Source organism: Myotis davidii, unplaced genomic scaffold, assembly GCF_000327345.1.
Source record: "Myotis davidii unplaced genomic scaffold, ASM32734v1 scaffold520, whole genome shotgun sequence".
Lineage (NCBI taxonomy): Eukaryota > Metazoa > Chordata > Mammalia > Chiroptera > Vespertilionidae > Myotis > Myotis davidii.
The window spans coordinates 2,607,283-2,624,340 of record NW_006292908.1 but is presented as its reverse complement, the minus strand read 5'-3'; the positions used below and the strand labels follow the sequence as shown (position 1 = coordinate 2,624,340).

Here is a 17,058-nt window from a genome sequence, read left to right as displayed (position 1 = left end):
CTTCCCGGGGGTGCGGGGCGGAGACCCCAGCGGAGAGAGGTGACCCGCCTGCGGGGCGGTTGGGAGGTGGCACGCTGGTTAGGACCCCAGGGAGCCAGGTGAGTGGTGACTGAAGTGAAGCGCCCGCGGGGAGCGGAGCTGGGCTGCGGGGCCAGGCTCAGTGGAGAAGGGGCTTGGAAAGGCGCCACCCAACTCCACCCCACCCCACGGGAGGTTCCTGGAACTGGGGCTGCACACCCAGCGACCGCGTCTTCTTCCGCCAGGGTGTACACTCGTGCCTGGGAAGAAGTGATCGGAGGGGCAAACTGTTTCTCTCAGGAACACTGTTACCCACACCAGGAATTCTGAGCCGAATAACACGATTCGCAAGGTGATGCTTGCAGGTTTTATGGAGGCTTCGAGTCTGCTCGTTGGTGCTGTTGGTATCTGGATTCTGTTCGGAAAATGGGGTGCAGGCCGGATCCGCTAACCCCAGATTATTGATCCAGGCGCGTGTCCACTTGGAACAGCACCGATTCCGGAGTGAAATGAGTGGAGAACATGTCAAGATGCAGCTCAGTACCTGCTGCGTTTGGAAGTGGTCCCACACTTTGCGGATAGCCAGTGTTTGAAGCTGCAGGAACCTGTTGTCTGAATCCCTCCCTTTGCCCTTGGATAACGGACATGATAGCTCCCCACACCGCCCAGATTGCAACTCAGGAGCAAGATGGTCTCCCCTCCCCAGCATCCGGGACAGTGGGGTCTGCACAGTGGGTGCCTTAGCCCAGCGCTCCCCACACCTCAATGTGCAGAGGGTCACAGGGGGCCTTGTTAACACCAAAGTCTGATGGGTAGGTCTGGGTGGGACCTGAGATTCCGCATGGTACTCCCGGGTAATGACAGGGCAGATGGCTTGAGGGCCGCACTTTGAGCGGCAAGGCTTAGAGCACCCCGTTTGGCACTGGCCGGAACTATTTTGAGTGCTGACTGCAGCACTTAATAGCTCCATGACCTTAGGCAAGTTCTTAACATTTAAGCCTCCCAAGCTGTAAAACGGGGATGTTACCAACACCCACCTCAATCTTGAAAATTAAATGAGAACACCCATCTGAAGTGCCTAGAGTAGTGCCTGGCACGCTTATGTGGGTTTAGGAAATGTTAGTTAATTGTTGGGGTCACCCTTGCGGAGGAAAGCTGGCACAAATCCCAACATACCAGCAGGGGGAGCGGTGTGTGGGATGGCCCAGGCAGTGGTCAGCAAACTTGCGGCTCGGCAGCTCGCGAGCCACATGCGGCTCTTTGGCCCCTTGAGTGTGGCGGTATTTTGTGGAAGACCCACACTCAAGGGGCTAAAGACTCGCATGTGGCTCGCGAGCCGCGGTTTGCCGGACCACGGGCCAGGGTAAAGGCAGCCAGCCCAAGAGTGACCACTGCACCCCGGAGTGCCCGGCATGGGCCAGATGTGTAGAATAAGGTTGTGGAGTACTTGAACGACTGTAACGCAGAGCAGATCATAGATGTTTAAAAGTCCTGTTTGGAGCAAGAACCTTCTTGCTGGGAGGTCAGGGACCTGCACTTGGTCTTGGGGTGACGGAGAGGCAAGGGCTGCTCTGACTGCTCTCAGCCCTGGGGAACTTGACCTCTGCGTCAATGGAGACAACTTTGTAAAAAAGGATTAACGCACAGAAAGGTGTTGGGGGAACACATTTCCCAGTGGACTAGGTAGTTTGTGCCACGAGGGAACTTCCAGGAGTGGAAGTGGCTTGGAAAAGCCCTCTGTGTATGAACCGTGAACACCTCCTGAAGCCCAAGTGCCTCCCTTCTATTTCTCAGCACCGCATGATGGCTATTTCCATTTGGACATTTTTAAAGAGGTTTTTTTTTTTTAATGTTATTTTTGTCAACCAGTTCTTCTGTCAGCAGAGAGTACTGGATCTGTGAACCTAAGGTAACTTTTAGGTTTAACCAGGAAAATCCCACAAAACAAAGTGCAAAGAAAATGAATCCCATAATATGTTTATTAAAAAAAACCTTCGAAATATTTTTTAAAAAAGTTATCCTGTTTCATCTGCAAAACTTTAAATCTTGATAAATGATTTCTGGGACATCAAATTAAAAAATCATTTTGCTCTCTATTACAGATGTCCAGCTGCCTGTCAGATGGGTAATCTATTTTAATATCTGAGAGAGTAAATGGATTGTTAAGGGATAGTACGTTTTTTATCCTCATTAAAAACCTTGAAATCTAAATGAATTTATTAATGAAGACGTGGTATTCTTAGCTCTCAAAATGAATGGCATTGTCACCATTGTTCTCATCTCTCCCTTCCTCCATTCTCCTCTCTTTGAACTTCCACACCCCATCCCTCCACCCAAGAACGTTTCCTAAGACTCATTTCTTGGCTTTTTATTTTTCTCAGTTTCCGCCATTTCCCTTAGAAATTTATTTATGTCTTATGTTTAGTTTTGAAGTGTGTGATTACTTCTGAATCTATACCGACATCCTTAACCTGTTTCCAAGCCCCCATATCTGCATTACCAATTACTTGCTAGGCATTTCCACTAAATTTCCACTAGCCTAGAAGTCTAAATTAAGCTCCTCCCTCCTCCCATAAAACGGATACTCCCTTGGTAATAAATCAAGATGGTTATTTGCATTGGGCAGCCCTCAGTGCTGTTGCGGGGACTTGGAAAGGACATGGGACACACAGTATGATTATCCCTGCTGCCTTCCTACCATTCCAAGATATTGTTATGAGACTTTGCCTTCATCAGTGACTGGGGCCTACTCATAAAAACAACTTACTGGTAGAGCACCCACATATGCAGCTGTGGGCTGCTGCATAAATGGTGGTCAGTGTGAATTGAGCTCGTGAGAGTAGGGTAGGCTAGATTATGCCGCTGTAGGAAACACCATCAAAATCTCAGTGGCTTCACACAAAAGTTAACTTCCTGCTCACGCCAAATCTCCTGGGCAGCTCTTATGGGGACTCATCATTTTAGCCTGCTTCACTCCTGTGACCTCTCCATGAGCACCATGGCAATGGAAGAGTGTGGAAAACTGCGCAGCAAACCTTAAACACTTTCACCTAGAAACGACACAGACCACTTCTCACATTTCACTGGCCAAAGGAAGTCACATGGCCATTACCAAACTTTAGGGGGTATGTACTCAGAAGGAATGGAAAAGTAGAAATCTTAGGGATAAGTAATGACTAACACAGGGGTCCATTTGACATAGAGGGTGAGGGGTAAAGTCAAATTGGAAGCAGTCCAATATAGTAGGGAATGAGCATAGATACCAGTTGGAGGAAGGTACTCAGTGGTACGTGGAGTCTTTGGAGAAGCATTGCCATTGTTGTTATTATACAACTAGAGGCCTGGTGCATGAAATTCATGCACGGGGGAGGAGGGGTCCCTCAGCCTGGAGTGCAGAATGCCAGCAATCCCTCGCCATGGCCTTCGGCCCCTCCCCTCCCTCCTGGGCTGGGGCTGGGGCGATGCTGCCAGCATCCCACCCCGGCCACTATGGGCGCTGCCATCTTTGTTGTGGAGTGACAGTTAATTTACACATTACTCTTTTATTAGATAGGATGTTGTTATGTAGAGAGATACGTAACAGTGAAAACTTCTATCTCACTGCCTTTCAGGGTCAACTTATGCTTCAGCCAAGGTCAGTCAGCTCTAGGCATTGATCATTGAAGCTCTTCTGTGACATAGGAGCCGGGAAGTGTCTTCCATCTTGATTCTACCCTGGGGACACACCAACCATTAATAAGTAAGGTTTCGTCAACACAAGAACATTGGCTGCTTTGGCTGACACTGGTGATCACTCTCCACTTGAGGAGTGAAAATGTGTCTACGAAGAATGAAATACTTCAGTGAGATCCAAGTGTCCCATGTTTCCCCGCATAATTGTCTGAATTATGCTTTTGACAAAGAATTTTCTTGTCTTCAAGGGAATGTTGAAATGTAGCCTAATGAGTAAATATCAGTTCACAAACAGAGGGGAAAAAGCACTTGTATCAGTGTGAACTAATAAAATCTTGGTTTTCTATAAGCTTTTTGGGTTACTTTCTAAAGAACAGAGATTCTGTCAATTAAACTTGCTTCTGACATCCCCCGACACCTCATGTATCTAAAAGAGGTAAAAGCATTGATGAATGCTGTTAGCTCTAACATGCAATATGGATATAGACTATTATAATGTGTTGCTGGGCACTGAATCATGCTTTTGATCTCAACAATTTTATGTTGTCTCTGCCCACACCCATCAGTGACATCCTTTTAAAAACATGTACCTCTCATAAAACTGTTCCCAGATAAATATTTTTACAGAACATAAGCATTTGCCTAAAACTAGTATTCTGAGGCTTCAATCACACATTTCCACAAATATCTAAGATGAGTTATTGAAAAGGGGAGACAGAGTTTATCAATTCATATTTTAATCTGTATGCTCAAATACTTTTCATTTTATCTGATTTATTTTTAGCTCAGAGTGCTTGCTAACCTGTGGTACTGCCTAAGTATAAATCAGCCTCAACAGACATGCTGCAGTGAGCCACTTATGAATGCATTGTAATGCCATGCAGACTGAGATGGAAATGTTCATTACCAAGATATGACAGCATTTATCAAGACGGGGCATGCAGGAGACAGCTGATCAATGATTCTCTCATCACTGATGTTTCTATCTCTCTCTCCCACTCCATTCCTCTCTGAAGTCAATAAAAAATATATTAAAAAAAGAAATTCTATGTAATAAAAGCCTAATATACTAAGTGTGTGGTCATCCAGTTGTCTGTTCAACGTCCCTTCCTGGCCCCGACTGTGCACCAGTGGGGTCCCACGGCCTGGCCCGTGCCTTCTCGTAATCTAGGACCACTCAGGATGACGGAGAGCCGGTTTTGGCTCAATCCTGCAGGCCAGGCCGAGGGACCCCACTGGTGCATGAATTTGTGCACCAGGCCTCTAGTAGAATATAAAAGTGTGTATTTCATCTTTAATTTACCCTTTACAATTTCAATTTTTATGGCATATTTTTATGTCTACAACATATTAATGCAGTTGTATATTTATATCATTTATAAATGAATGTGTATGTGTGAGGTAATAAATGTTTTACTTACAGGAGAGTGTAGGCAGAAGGAAGCAAAAAAAAAAAAAATTAGAGCAAGGTATCTATGATTAGCTTTGTTGTTTGGAAGATGACTTAGACAACACTTTGGAGTGGAAGGTGAGAGACCAGAGTCCGGAAGATCAGCCAGGTGACTACTATCCTGACTCAGAGGACAGGTGGTGAGGACCTGGTGATGGAGAGGAGAGCTCACCAAAGCACATGGTTTGGTTTTTAGTAGGGATGTGTGTGTGTGAGACAGAGAGAGAGACAGAGAGATTGTAGCTTGCCAGTCTGAATGGATGGTGGAACTGTTACTTGAGGGAGGACATGGGATACTGAACAAGATACAGAGTTCAGTTTAGGACATGTTAAGTCTGAGGTGCCCAAGGGATTCCCGGGAGATGACTGGTGGGTGTTTTAAATATAAATCTGAGGCTCAGGAGAGCTCGGAGATACAGATTTTACAGGAGCCTTAGTTTCTTGATCTGCAGCTCTTTCTATAACTGCTGGTCTTAAAAAAAATCCCTTCATTTAGAGAAAAATTAACAGCTTAACATTTATAATTATTCATAATGTAATAAAAATGATTAAGAACATTGCATGATGGTATGACATCATCACCAAACAGACAATCTTAGAATTTTAGTTGGACATTTGGGCTAGTTTACTATTTTGATCTTTTTCAAGTGTTATCTAGACTATGGTGTATTGTAAAATAGTTACTCTCTTGTACTGTCTTTCACACCTAAAACCTTGGTGTTCAAGCCAATCATTTATTTTCTTTTACTGCCCTGTAGAAATTGTGACTGCTAATTCTGCTGTACATGTGTCACTCCTTCAGGAATCATGAGCATTGTAAAACTAGGCGTGATAATTATTGGACAGAGCATGTTCTTGCTAAGTTATGAGGACGGCTTTCATAACATGCCATTCCCCTCAATTGCTTACCTTCCATTTACTAAGAATCTACAGGTAATTTACCAGTTTAATTCTCAGGTTTCATACAATTCTATTTCTAACCATTTATCTCATAAGTGAGGTACTATTATTAAATACTGCTAAGTAGATATTTATTTAAATTTGCAGTTTCTCATATCATGGTTTTGTGGCATCGTATCATCTCAAGCACGTATGCAGTATTCTTTATTATAGTGGAATTACCTTTAGTGCAGGGGTTTATCCCTCTCCATTAGAATGGAAGCCCCAGGAGGGCAAGGCTTTTTGTGCATTTGGTTTACTGTTCTATCTCCAGCGTGCAGAACTGTGTCTAGGATGTGACAGATGATAAATAAAGTCTCCGAACGACTGAATGAATACAAAAATAAAGGAACAGAATGGACTCATAAATGTCTTGATTTGAATCATCTTCCTTTCTATTTTTTTAAAATTTAAATCTTACATTGTTTTATTTCTCTGTAATTTAGCAACCTCATTTACTTTTAAAAACTCAGTTTAATATAAGTTTATTGTGATATAGTTAGCTTGATACAAAAAGTTTTACTCTTTCAGCATCTAGGAGAAAAATTCCTTTCAATCTTCTTTTAGCTTACAGATACACCAAAGGCCACAAACATACCTTATGTAAGTCTCCCAAAAATATTTAGGTAGGAAGGTCCAGTTTAGTCTTAAAAACAAAACCCAGCTTTCATAAGCAAAAGTTCACTCTAGAATAAGGCAAAAAAAGTAAATAAATAAAAATATAAAATATATTAAAATAATTGGAGACCTAAAAATCAATTTCTTCAAGACCATGACTGTACTAGGGAAACACTAATCAGATGCTATACATGAAGGCATTGCTAAAATAACATCTAACCAAATGCACAAATTAATTCTTGCTATTATTATCACCATTGCACAATACTATGTTTTCCCCTACCTAGAACCTGAGCAGAGTAACTGGGGAAAATGCCACTTACCCATCTCCGAGAAATCCAGCTACTGAGAGTGTGCGTTGGCTCTGGGGACCTGGACCAGACCGTGCATAACGATAATGGATGGAGAGTGAAATCTGCAGTGGTGGGAACGCCGGGCCGAAGCTCCTGAGACAATGGTGCTGGGGAGAAATGCTAACGTGGTTTGCCATGCTACCATGTGTTTCTTTGTTCTCCAAGAACATGCACTCTGCTCACCACTCATGAGCACACATTTAGTTTTATCTCACAGTTAGGAGTGTGAATGAGTGAAAACAGAATGCGGAACATCCCCTACTGAGTCCACGCAGGCGCTCAGGCCCTTTCACAACTCTTGCCCCTCCTTTTATTCTCTTTGTTGTTGTTTTGTTTTGTGTTTTGCTCTTATAAGGATTGTATAGGATTGAACACCTTTTGTAAAAGGTGAAAGATTTATGCGATCTGAAGAGAAACCAGAGTATTTGAACACCTTTTGGACAAGTCACAAACATTTCCTGTTACCTGAAAACGAATGTGTGCTTGTAATAGTGATATGACCCAGGAGCAGGGACCAGGAGTCCACATGCTGCCCAAAGACCTCTAAGGTGGGGACAGATCTTTGTGGTTGTCTCCAGAATAGTGACGTTTTTTGATGCCAGGTCAGACTCACCTTGGCTGAAGACGAATTGGCAACATGCTGTTTAGTCATAATGAGCTCTAGCCTGCACCAAATGGAACCAAGTGCAAAATACAAAAAAATTTTTTTATATGTTTAATGAACACAACTTGCTGAGTTTAGAGGTGACACTTTTGATCCTGACTGGCAGAGACCTCAGATGCCAGAGGCAGAGCCCTGCTGGCTTCTAACACAAGAAGAGAGGGCTGTGTATTTAAAGAATAAAATGAACTCATTTTTCAAAAAAGCCCAGAAATAGCCAAAGAGTTAAACAGAGTATGGTTTGGTTATGTGATGGATTTTTTGGTAACTGCTGGAAAAAATTCACATTAAAATATTTTAGGCTATGGTAAAATGATCACTTTAACATATTAAAGGACAAAGACAAAATTCGAAAGTTTTGAAATCTTATATATCCAGGATGATGTCATTTGAGTAAAATGTTTCCATATGTTTCTATGCAGAGAAGAGTAAATAAATAACAGATAAAATATTTTTAAATGGTGGTATTCCTGAACTACAGTGAATTTCTGCTCTCTTTTGTATGTATCTATCTCTATATATCTAGAGAGAGGGAAAGGGAGAGGGAAGGGGAGGGAGGGAAGAAGGAAGGGAGGGAAAGGGGGAGAAAATGAGAGAGAGCGGAAGAGAGAGAGAGAGAGAGAGAGATTTTAAAGAATTGGCTCTCACTCTTTTAGGATGACTGTGGGGGCTGAAAAGTCTGAACTCCAGAGGCTGGAGGCTGAAGAGTGGATGCTGCAGTGCCGAGGAGAATTCGTTCTTCTTTGGGAAACCTCAGTCATTTCTCTTAAAGGCTCCACTCATTGGATGAGGCCCACCCAACTTATGGCGGGCAATCTACTTTAATCACATCTCAAAAATACCCTTGTAGCAACATCTGCATTTGTGCTTAAACAACTGGGTATCACAGCTAGACAAGCAGACACATAAAATTACATCACAGCTTTCAAGCATTTCCCTGAAACCACAGCCTCCCGAAACCCTTTCTGGAACACAATCCAGGTCTGAGGCCTAGGCTATCTGTTACCGGACATAGAAGCAGAGAGCAAATGAGTCTTGCTTAACAGGCTTTCAAAAGAGCAATAAACACAGCTCAATCTGACCTAAGGAAAAAAATAACATTTCTTTCAGTTACATTTCAGGGTATGAATATTTTTTTAAAGGGTAAAAACAAAACCCACACCACAGTCAGTATTTGTGCTTTGACTGTTAGATGAAAACAGGCCAAGGGGTTAGTACATTCAAGGCACAAGAGAGCCCAACTCTCCAACTGATGAGTCTGATATTCAGATTAGAATAAACTGACTGATGTAAAAAAACAGGAACAATATATTTTAATTTTCACTCGACATCAAACTGTGGGGCCTACTTACGTCTTCAAATCAGCCGGTGTGGTCCACGAGTTTGGAATGGAATGCTCCCCCCACCCCCCCCTTCTGCTTCGTATGCTCTGACAGGTTGATGTGCGTTTGCCTCAAGCTGGGACCCATTGGGCGGTTACATGCCTGTGGTCGGCCACCACTGGCAGCCTCTGGGCCACGCGGGACAGATGTCCCCTTCTCCCCCACAATATAGGTATTCCCATGGCGGCATTGCCACACTGCTATACTTATCTGCTCACCGGCCTCTTAGGAGAGTGTGCGTGTAGCCCCTACAAAGTATGAGGAAGAGTGAACCATGACAGTACATTGCTGCCTTTTCCTATTCTCTGCATATTTCAGTGCACCTGTCATTCAGAAGGTAGTTTTCCCAGGTCAAAAAGTTTAAATCTGTGTGGCCTAGCACATTGTGGACTTAGGCTTTTTAATGTTGATTTAATAAACACGTAACTGCAGTTTCTACAATATCAGGCACGTATGTCAGACTTTCCTCTGTGTAAAGCATTATATTAATTAAAGTCATAACCACAGCATTCTGTACTTCAGGATTTTAGATAATAATTCTCATTTCTTTTGTATGCTACCAATTTTAATGTAGTCCACTGAAATATGTTTTAGGACATGTGCTTTCAGTGTTCAGATAAAAATAACCATGAAAATGTTAATATACTCAACAATTCCTACATTTTCCATTAGTCATTATTACAGGAAAAATGTGAATAATTTATTGGTGAAAAGTTTGAATTAATCTACTGACAACTTAAATCATGCTTAATGGTTCCTAAGGGTTTGGGGCTTTGGGGGAAAAAGGCATATTCTTTGTTAATAAGAAGAGTGACTAGCCAAACTGGTTTGGCTCAGTGGATAGAGTGTCGGCCTGCAGACTGAAGGGTCCCAGGTTCGATTCCGGTCAAGGGCATGTACCTTGGTTGTGGGCACATCCCCAGTAGGAGGTGTGCAGGAGGCAGCTGGTCGATGTTTCTCTCTCATCAATGTTTCTAACTCTCTATCCCTCTCCCTTCCCCTCTGTAAAAAATCAATAAAATGTATTAAAAAAAAAAAAGAAAGAAGAGTGACTCCTTGCAGGACCATGAAAAGTTTACCTTTACAGAAAAAGTCAGTGCACACTCGTCTAATCTATTTCCTTACCATGTAATCATCTTGGGTAAGTGAAATAAGCTAGTCAGAGAAAGACATGTATCACATGATCTCACTCATATGTGGAATCTAATGAACAAAATAAATGATGAACAAAACAGATCCAGAGACATAGAAGCGAGGAACAGACTGACCAATCTCAGAGGGAAGGCAGGGGTGAGTGGGTGGGTGGATGGGGAGAGATTAACCAAAAAACCTTATATGCATATATGCATAACCCATGGACACAGACAATTGAGTGGTGAAGGCTTGGGGGTGGGGTGAGAGAACAGGTGCGGGATAGAGGGAGTCAATGGGGGAAAAACGAGGACATCTGTAATATTTTCATCAATAAATTTAGAAAAGATATAATGAGAAGTGGTTTCTGAAAATGGGTAGAAGAGAAAAATGAATTAAGATACTTTGATACCTTAAAGTCTAGGCAAAGTTAGGCAAGTATAATAACAATTAAAAAGTTAAAGGGGATTGAATATTTAGAATGTCATATGAACAGTGTTTTCCACTTAGTCTTCAAAATGATCCCTCAAAATGGATGCTATGGTTTTCCTGTGTTCAGAGGTGAAAGCCGGCACAGATTTGTTTCTTAAGGTCATATAACTTTAATTTTGAGTTAGTGTCAACCCTAAAAAGTCGGAGTTCATGTTCTTTCTCACTGTACTGGCACAGGCTGCTACTCCTCATCTCGGGATTGGCCTGCCCAGGTCCCACTGTTGAGGGCCATGTTCTATGAAGATAACCAGTCAGATGATTTTCCCGAGTGATCTTCACTCATTGATCACTTTTCCCTTCCCCTGATCAATCCTGCGATAAGGTTTTTGCTCTCACTACTTTTTATAAAATCACTTTGTTTTGAAATAGTTTAAGACCCATAAAAAGTAATAAAAGAACAGAGTTGCTCTGTATCATCTTGATGATATCATCAGTGTTTTTGATTTTAGTCACCCTAGTGGGTGTGTAATGGGATCTCCTTGTCACTTCCACTTGCATCTCCCTTATGGCGGGAGATATTGAGGCTCTTTCCAGGTGCTTACATGCATTCATATACTGTCTGGGAAAAGATCTCTTTATGGCTTTTGTCTAAATTCTAATTGGACTGTTTGCTTAATAACTGCTGACGTTAGAGACATCTTTATATGTTTTGGATACCAGTCCTTTGACAGGTATAGGATTTACAAGTATTTCACCTGCCACCTCCCACCCCCCACCCCCTCGTCGGTGATTTCTCTTTTCATCCTCTTAACAGAATCTTTGTCAGAGCCAAAGTTTTTAGTTTTGATGAAGTCCAATTTACTGATTTTTTTCTTCTTCTTTAGTGTCATGCCTAAGAACTCTTCACCTAACTCCAAGCCTTGGAGTTTTTCCTCATGCTTTTTTATCTAAAAGGTTTATGGTTTTGAATTTTATATTTAGAGCTGTGAGCTACTTTGAGTTAGTTAAATTTTGACTAAGGTGTGAAGTTTAAGTTAAGGTCCTATCTATCTATCTATCTATCTATCTATCTATCTATCTATCTATCTATCTGTTTTTTGCCTATTCCTAACTGTGACAGAAAACAATTTTCAAAAATATTTTCCAGCCCTAACTGGTTTGGCTCAGTGGATAGAGCATCGGCCTGCGGACTCAAGGGTCCCAGGTTTGATTCCGGTCAAGGGCATGTACCTTGGTTGCAGGCACATCCCCAGTGCGGAGTGTGCAGGAGGCAGCTGATCGATGTTTCTCTCTCATGGATGTTTCTAATTCTCTATCCCTCTCCCTTCCTCTCTGTAAAAAATCAATAAAACATATTTAAAAAATATTTTCCATCTGCACTCCTTGAACTAGAAGGTAATATTATAGTTTTAATTTTTATTTTAAAAGCGACTTTTTAAACACAAAATTAATACATGCTCTTTGCAAGAAATTTGGAAAATAGTAAAACATCTACTCCTTTATTTCCTTCTCGTCCTCCTGTTGCATCATCTCCTCTCTTTTCCTCCTGTTCCTCCTCTTCCACCTGCTTCTCTTCCCACTCGTTCATGGGAATGATACACATAGACTCTACAATGTGGTCTACTTCTGTGGAAGAAGTGGAAAGATGAGAGAGGGGCTTAGGTGGATAGATGGATAGACGTAAAGGTTGAAGCAATTATGGTTAAAAGTTAACAAGTTTAATTTTGGTGGCAGGGACATAGGAGTCTATAATTTTTTCTATTCTGGTCTGCAGGCTAGAAATACTTCAAAAATAAAATGAAAATTAATAAAAGCCCTTTAGCCATTTACTTTCAGATGCCACTAAACCTTTATTATGTTTATCACTACATTATACTGAACGGGGCAGTCAAAGGCAGAGTGCCTCACCATCCCAGAGACGGTTGAATGATGCTCTTTACTGTTTAAAATGCACCAGTGCTTTTAGTAATGACGTAAAAAATAAGAGAGAATATAATCTACCCTGAATGTTTGGGTAGGTGGAGGATGGACGATGAACGACGTTTTCCCTAGGTCTCTTTTAGGCATGCTGTTCCTTGGTATGTGTGACAGGATGAATAAATGATCTGTATGGCAATTTTGGGAAATTTCCCAATGAGTTTAAGATACTGAATAGGCAAGTGAGCTGACTGGGAGGTCAGCAGGTCAGAATTGCCCTTCAGAGTAAAGCCACAAATTTTATAGGTTTTCTGGGTTTCGTTTGCTGTTGGCTGGGTTACATTTAATACTAGTATGTTCCCTTTTCAGACATCTTGGTCCTTCGCTGCCACCTGATTAGGCTCTGGAGACTTAATATTGAAGTATAAATATTAATAGGCTCTAAAGATAGAGGCATCTGTCAAAAGAGTATAGCATTTTGAATTTGTACTTTATAGTGGCGCCCATGTAGAAAGTGAAGTGGAGAATTAGGGCAATCATTTAGATGTTTCAAGAAAAATTTTTTACAGGGCTCCAATTACCTGGACACTTCAGGGAAAATCTATTTTTGGTACAAAATATTCTTATAGTTACTTCATTTTACATAAATAGATTATGCTAAACTGGACTTATTTGCATGTACCCTAAGACACACTTTTATGCATATGCTTTTATTCCCCTCTGTAAAAACAAGAGCAATACATTTGCTTGGAAAAATTTCCTAATGTTGGAATCTTACCTGACCTTGTACAAACCTCTTATTCTCTCTGGATCTCTCTTTCCTTGGTTCTAGAAAGTAGGATTTTGGATTTTATGAACTTTAAGCTTTCTATTACCTCCATGCTTTTAAATAAAAACCCTTGGGAGTCCTCCTCCCTTTTATAAATAGATATTTTTTCTTAAAACAGTTAGGTTCACAGCAAAATTGAAAGGAATGTACAGAGATTTCTCATACATCCCCTGCTTCCACATATGCATAGTCTCCCCCATCACCAACATTCCTCACAAGAGTGGTACATTTGTGATTGCTTCCCATGGGATTACCCAGATTTTAAAGAAATTCTCAGTATTTTCTCATATGTCAAATTGTATAATTGGTACACCTATTAACATTTACTGGTATGATGGAAAACTGAACTATTCAGGGAAAGTTATGGTTACATGGTTCTCATATATCCAAAGCAAATGAATGAGACATAGGATATGCTTGAATTCACTTTATATTTTATCTAAAAAGGGAAATAATTTAAAAATGTTGATGCTGTATTGTTTTCAGCGAATACACTACAGCATGCCTCATGCTTGACCATTGTACATTACTCTGTTCTGATAACATGTTTGATAACTGTTAGACTAGAAAACCCTGACTATGGAGAATACCCAAGCTTCATGAGTTAATAAGATTTTACTATTACTATTAGAAAGTGGAATTCAAGACCTGAAGTAATTGCAGCATACTGATTTGGTTGGAGTGAGCTGTTGACCAACAGCACTATTGATTATGTTTCTAAGAGAAATGCTATGATGGAAATTTGAAATCAATACATCTATTTCCATTAGGACTTTAAATCATTTGTCATTTTTATGGAGGTGATGGTGACCCATCTAGGCATATAATTTGATAAATTATGGATAAGAATAATGAATGGACTTCATTTACATCAATTAGGATTTTTCAGAAGCTCTGGTTGACTATCATTTCTGGATAGTCTTAAGGTTTAGAACTCAGACATATTTGAATAAATATTATATGCCAGGTATTGTGCTAGGGCAGGCTATATACGTGTTTGTTAGAAATAAGAGGAGGGAGAAGAATTGTTTTTCTTTGGCAAATAAGATGTTGTTTAATGGTTGTAAAGGTGTAGTTACAAGCAATGACATCAATTACAAGATCTGCACAATGAGATTCGATAGCGGGGGAGGGTGGGTGGGAAGAGACCAACTGAAAAACTTGTATGTGCATAACCCATGACACACACAATAGAGCAGTGAAGGCCTGGTGTGGGGGACTGGGGTGGGCTAGAAGAGGTCAATGGGGGGAAAAGTGGACATACGTAATACTTTTAACAATAAAGATTTAAAAATAAAATAAAGGTACCTATATAAACAAACAAACAAACAAACAAACAAAAGATCTGCACAGTGGAGAAGGTAAAGACATGGAGAATAGTCACTCGCAAGTTTTTCTCCTGTGAAGAAATAAGAAAAACAGCCCTAGCTGGTGTGACTCAGTGGATAGAGCATCAGCCTGCAGACTGAAGGATGCTGGGTTTGAGTCCGGTCAAGGGCACATGCCCGGGTTGCGGGCTAGATCCCCTGTAGGGGAAACCAGGAGGTTATTGGTTCGATTCCAGGTTGCAGGCTCAATTCCCAGTAGTGGGTGTGTAGGAAGCAGCCAATCAATGATTCTTATCATTGATGTTTCTCTCTCTCCCTTTCCCTTCCTCTCTGAAATCAATAAAAATATATTAAAAAATAAATTAAAATAACCACAAAAATATTTAAAGTGGACAAATGTTATTTTTTCTTAAGAATAGCTGAGTTAAATACATACTTTCCTTTTAACACTAATTGAAATTTTACAGAAGTGGAGAACAATAAACCAAGGTAATAATATATGGAAGAAATAATGTAAGCTTTATTTATTTTGTCTTATAAAATATCTCTAGGGCAAAAAGATGACTTTTTAGTGAGACACTAAGAAAGACAAAGGAAAATCCTTGTAGAGATAAAATGCTGTTATATGTTAGGTAATTGTACAGTGTAGAGACCTAGAACTGGCTTATTTACATAAACAATGAAAGAACTGAGTCAATTTGATTAGTATTCTCTGAGGTAATACTTACATAATAAAATAAATGTATCTATATTTCTAATAAAATCAATTTAATTACCAGAATGAAGTTCTAGTAGCAATAAAGCCTATTATTTTCAGCAGTGGTGCTAAGGCTGAAACATAATAATAAAAAATAATCAGGCAGCATGGCTCAGTGGTTGAGTGTCAACGTATGATCCAGGAGGTCAGGGTTCAATTCCCTGTGAAGAGATATCTAGAAACATCAATGATATGAGAGAACCATTGATTGGCTGCCTCCTGCACGGCCTGTAGGATTAAGCCCAAACCCAGGCATGTGCCCTTGACCGGAATCTAACCTGTGACCCTTGAGTCTGCAGGCTGACGCTCTATACACTGAGCCAAACCGGCTAGGGGGGAAGTTATTCTTTTTTTTTTTTCTCTTTATATAATTTAAAGTGAATGATTTTTCAGTCTATATTATGAGGGAATCTAACTAGTAGAAACCATTCAAAAGGGAAAATATTCCAATAGCATTTCCCCTAATCTCTACCGTAGCAATCTTTTTTTTAAATTAAAAACTGATAATATAGCTGAATCTTTCTGCCTAATTGTGCAGAGCCACTGCTCTCCAAATACACGTGTACTCCCACAGATTCCCAAATACCCATATAGTTAAATAAGGTCATGTGACTAGTGTGGTCAATGAGTTTGGGGAGAAGTAGGATTAAAGTGGGTCGATTCCAAGTCAAAGCATTTATTAACAGGTGTGTGACTCTCCAGTTTCCTTTCCATTGTGGTGACCTGGCAGCCATGTGTTCTAGGTGGCAGGGTTGTAAGGGGGGATTAGACCATTTTGAAGGGAGCTGCCTCAACGGCCTCTATACACGTGCAGGCCTGCTATGTGTTAATCCACTGTGAGGTCATCGTTGTTGTTTTTGCAGCATAGCTTATCCTATGTTAATTAATAAAGAGCCAGAATCTCATATTCCATTGCTATTGCCTTCCGATATCCTGAGACGAAACTCCTGCGGCACATTGGCTTTGTTTTAGGAAAAGTTAGTGCCAACTTTCCCCTCCAGTCTTCAATTCCTTAATTTATAAATGAAGTATACGGCTTTAACCTTAATCTCATCTATCTACCCCCTTCTCTTATTACCAAAGTTTTTAACTTACGGTCCAATATTGTAGCTGGATAAAGAAAGTGTCCTAGACTGGAGTAGGTTAGGTGATTATTATTCCTGCTTTACCTTGGTGCTCCTGGATTGTTATTAAACAGGGCCTTTGAAACTTGAGATGAATCTGTTGAAGCTAACATGAACATCAGCACAGGCAATCACTACCTACGAGCCACTGGAGCTGATAAGTACTCCGATGGCTCCCATTGTCCGGATGTTGATGAGGACGGTGTTGGTACTAATGTCAGCTAACACTTCTACACACTGGTTTGGCTCAGTGTATAGCAGTGATGGCGAACCTTTAGGGCTCGGCGTGTCAGCATTTTGAAAAAACTTAACTCTGGTGCCGTGTCACATATAGAAATTTTTTGATCTTTGCAACCATAGTAAAACAAAGACTTATATTTTTGATATTTATTTTATATATTTAAATGCCATTTAACAAAGAAAAATCAACCAAAAAAATGAGTTCGC

The 17,058-nt window shown here is 40.8% G+C and overlaps 1 long non-coding RNA gene across 1 annotated transcript; it reads left to right on the top strand.

Annotated features, from left to right (window-relative positions):
- Positions 1-6: 6 nt before the first annotated feature.
- On the top strand, positions 7-4,039 carry LOC102757246. The gene is made up of 3 exons (XR_435803.2): positions 7-98; positions 264-370; positions 3,630-4,039. It is a non-coding gene; the product is annotated as an uncharacterized LOC102757246 (long non-coding RNA).
- The last annotated feature ends 13,019 nt before the right edge of the window (positions 4,040-17,058 follow it).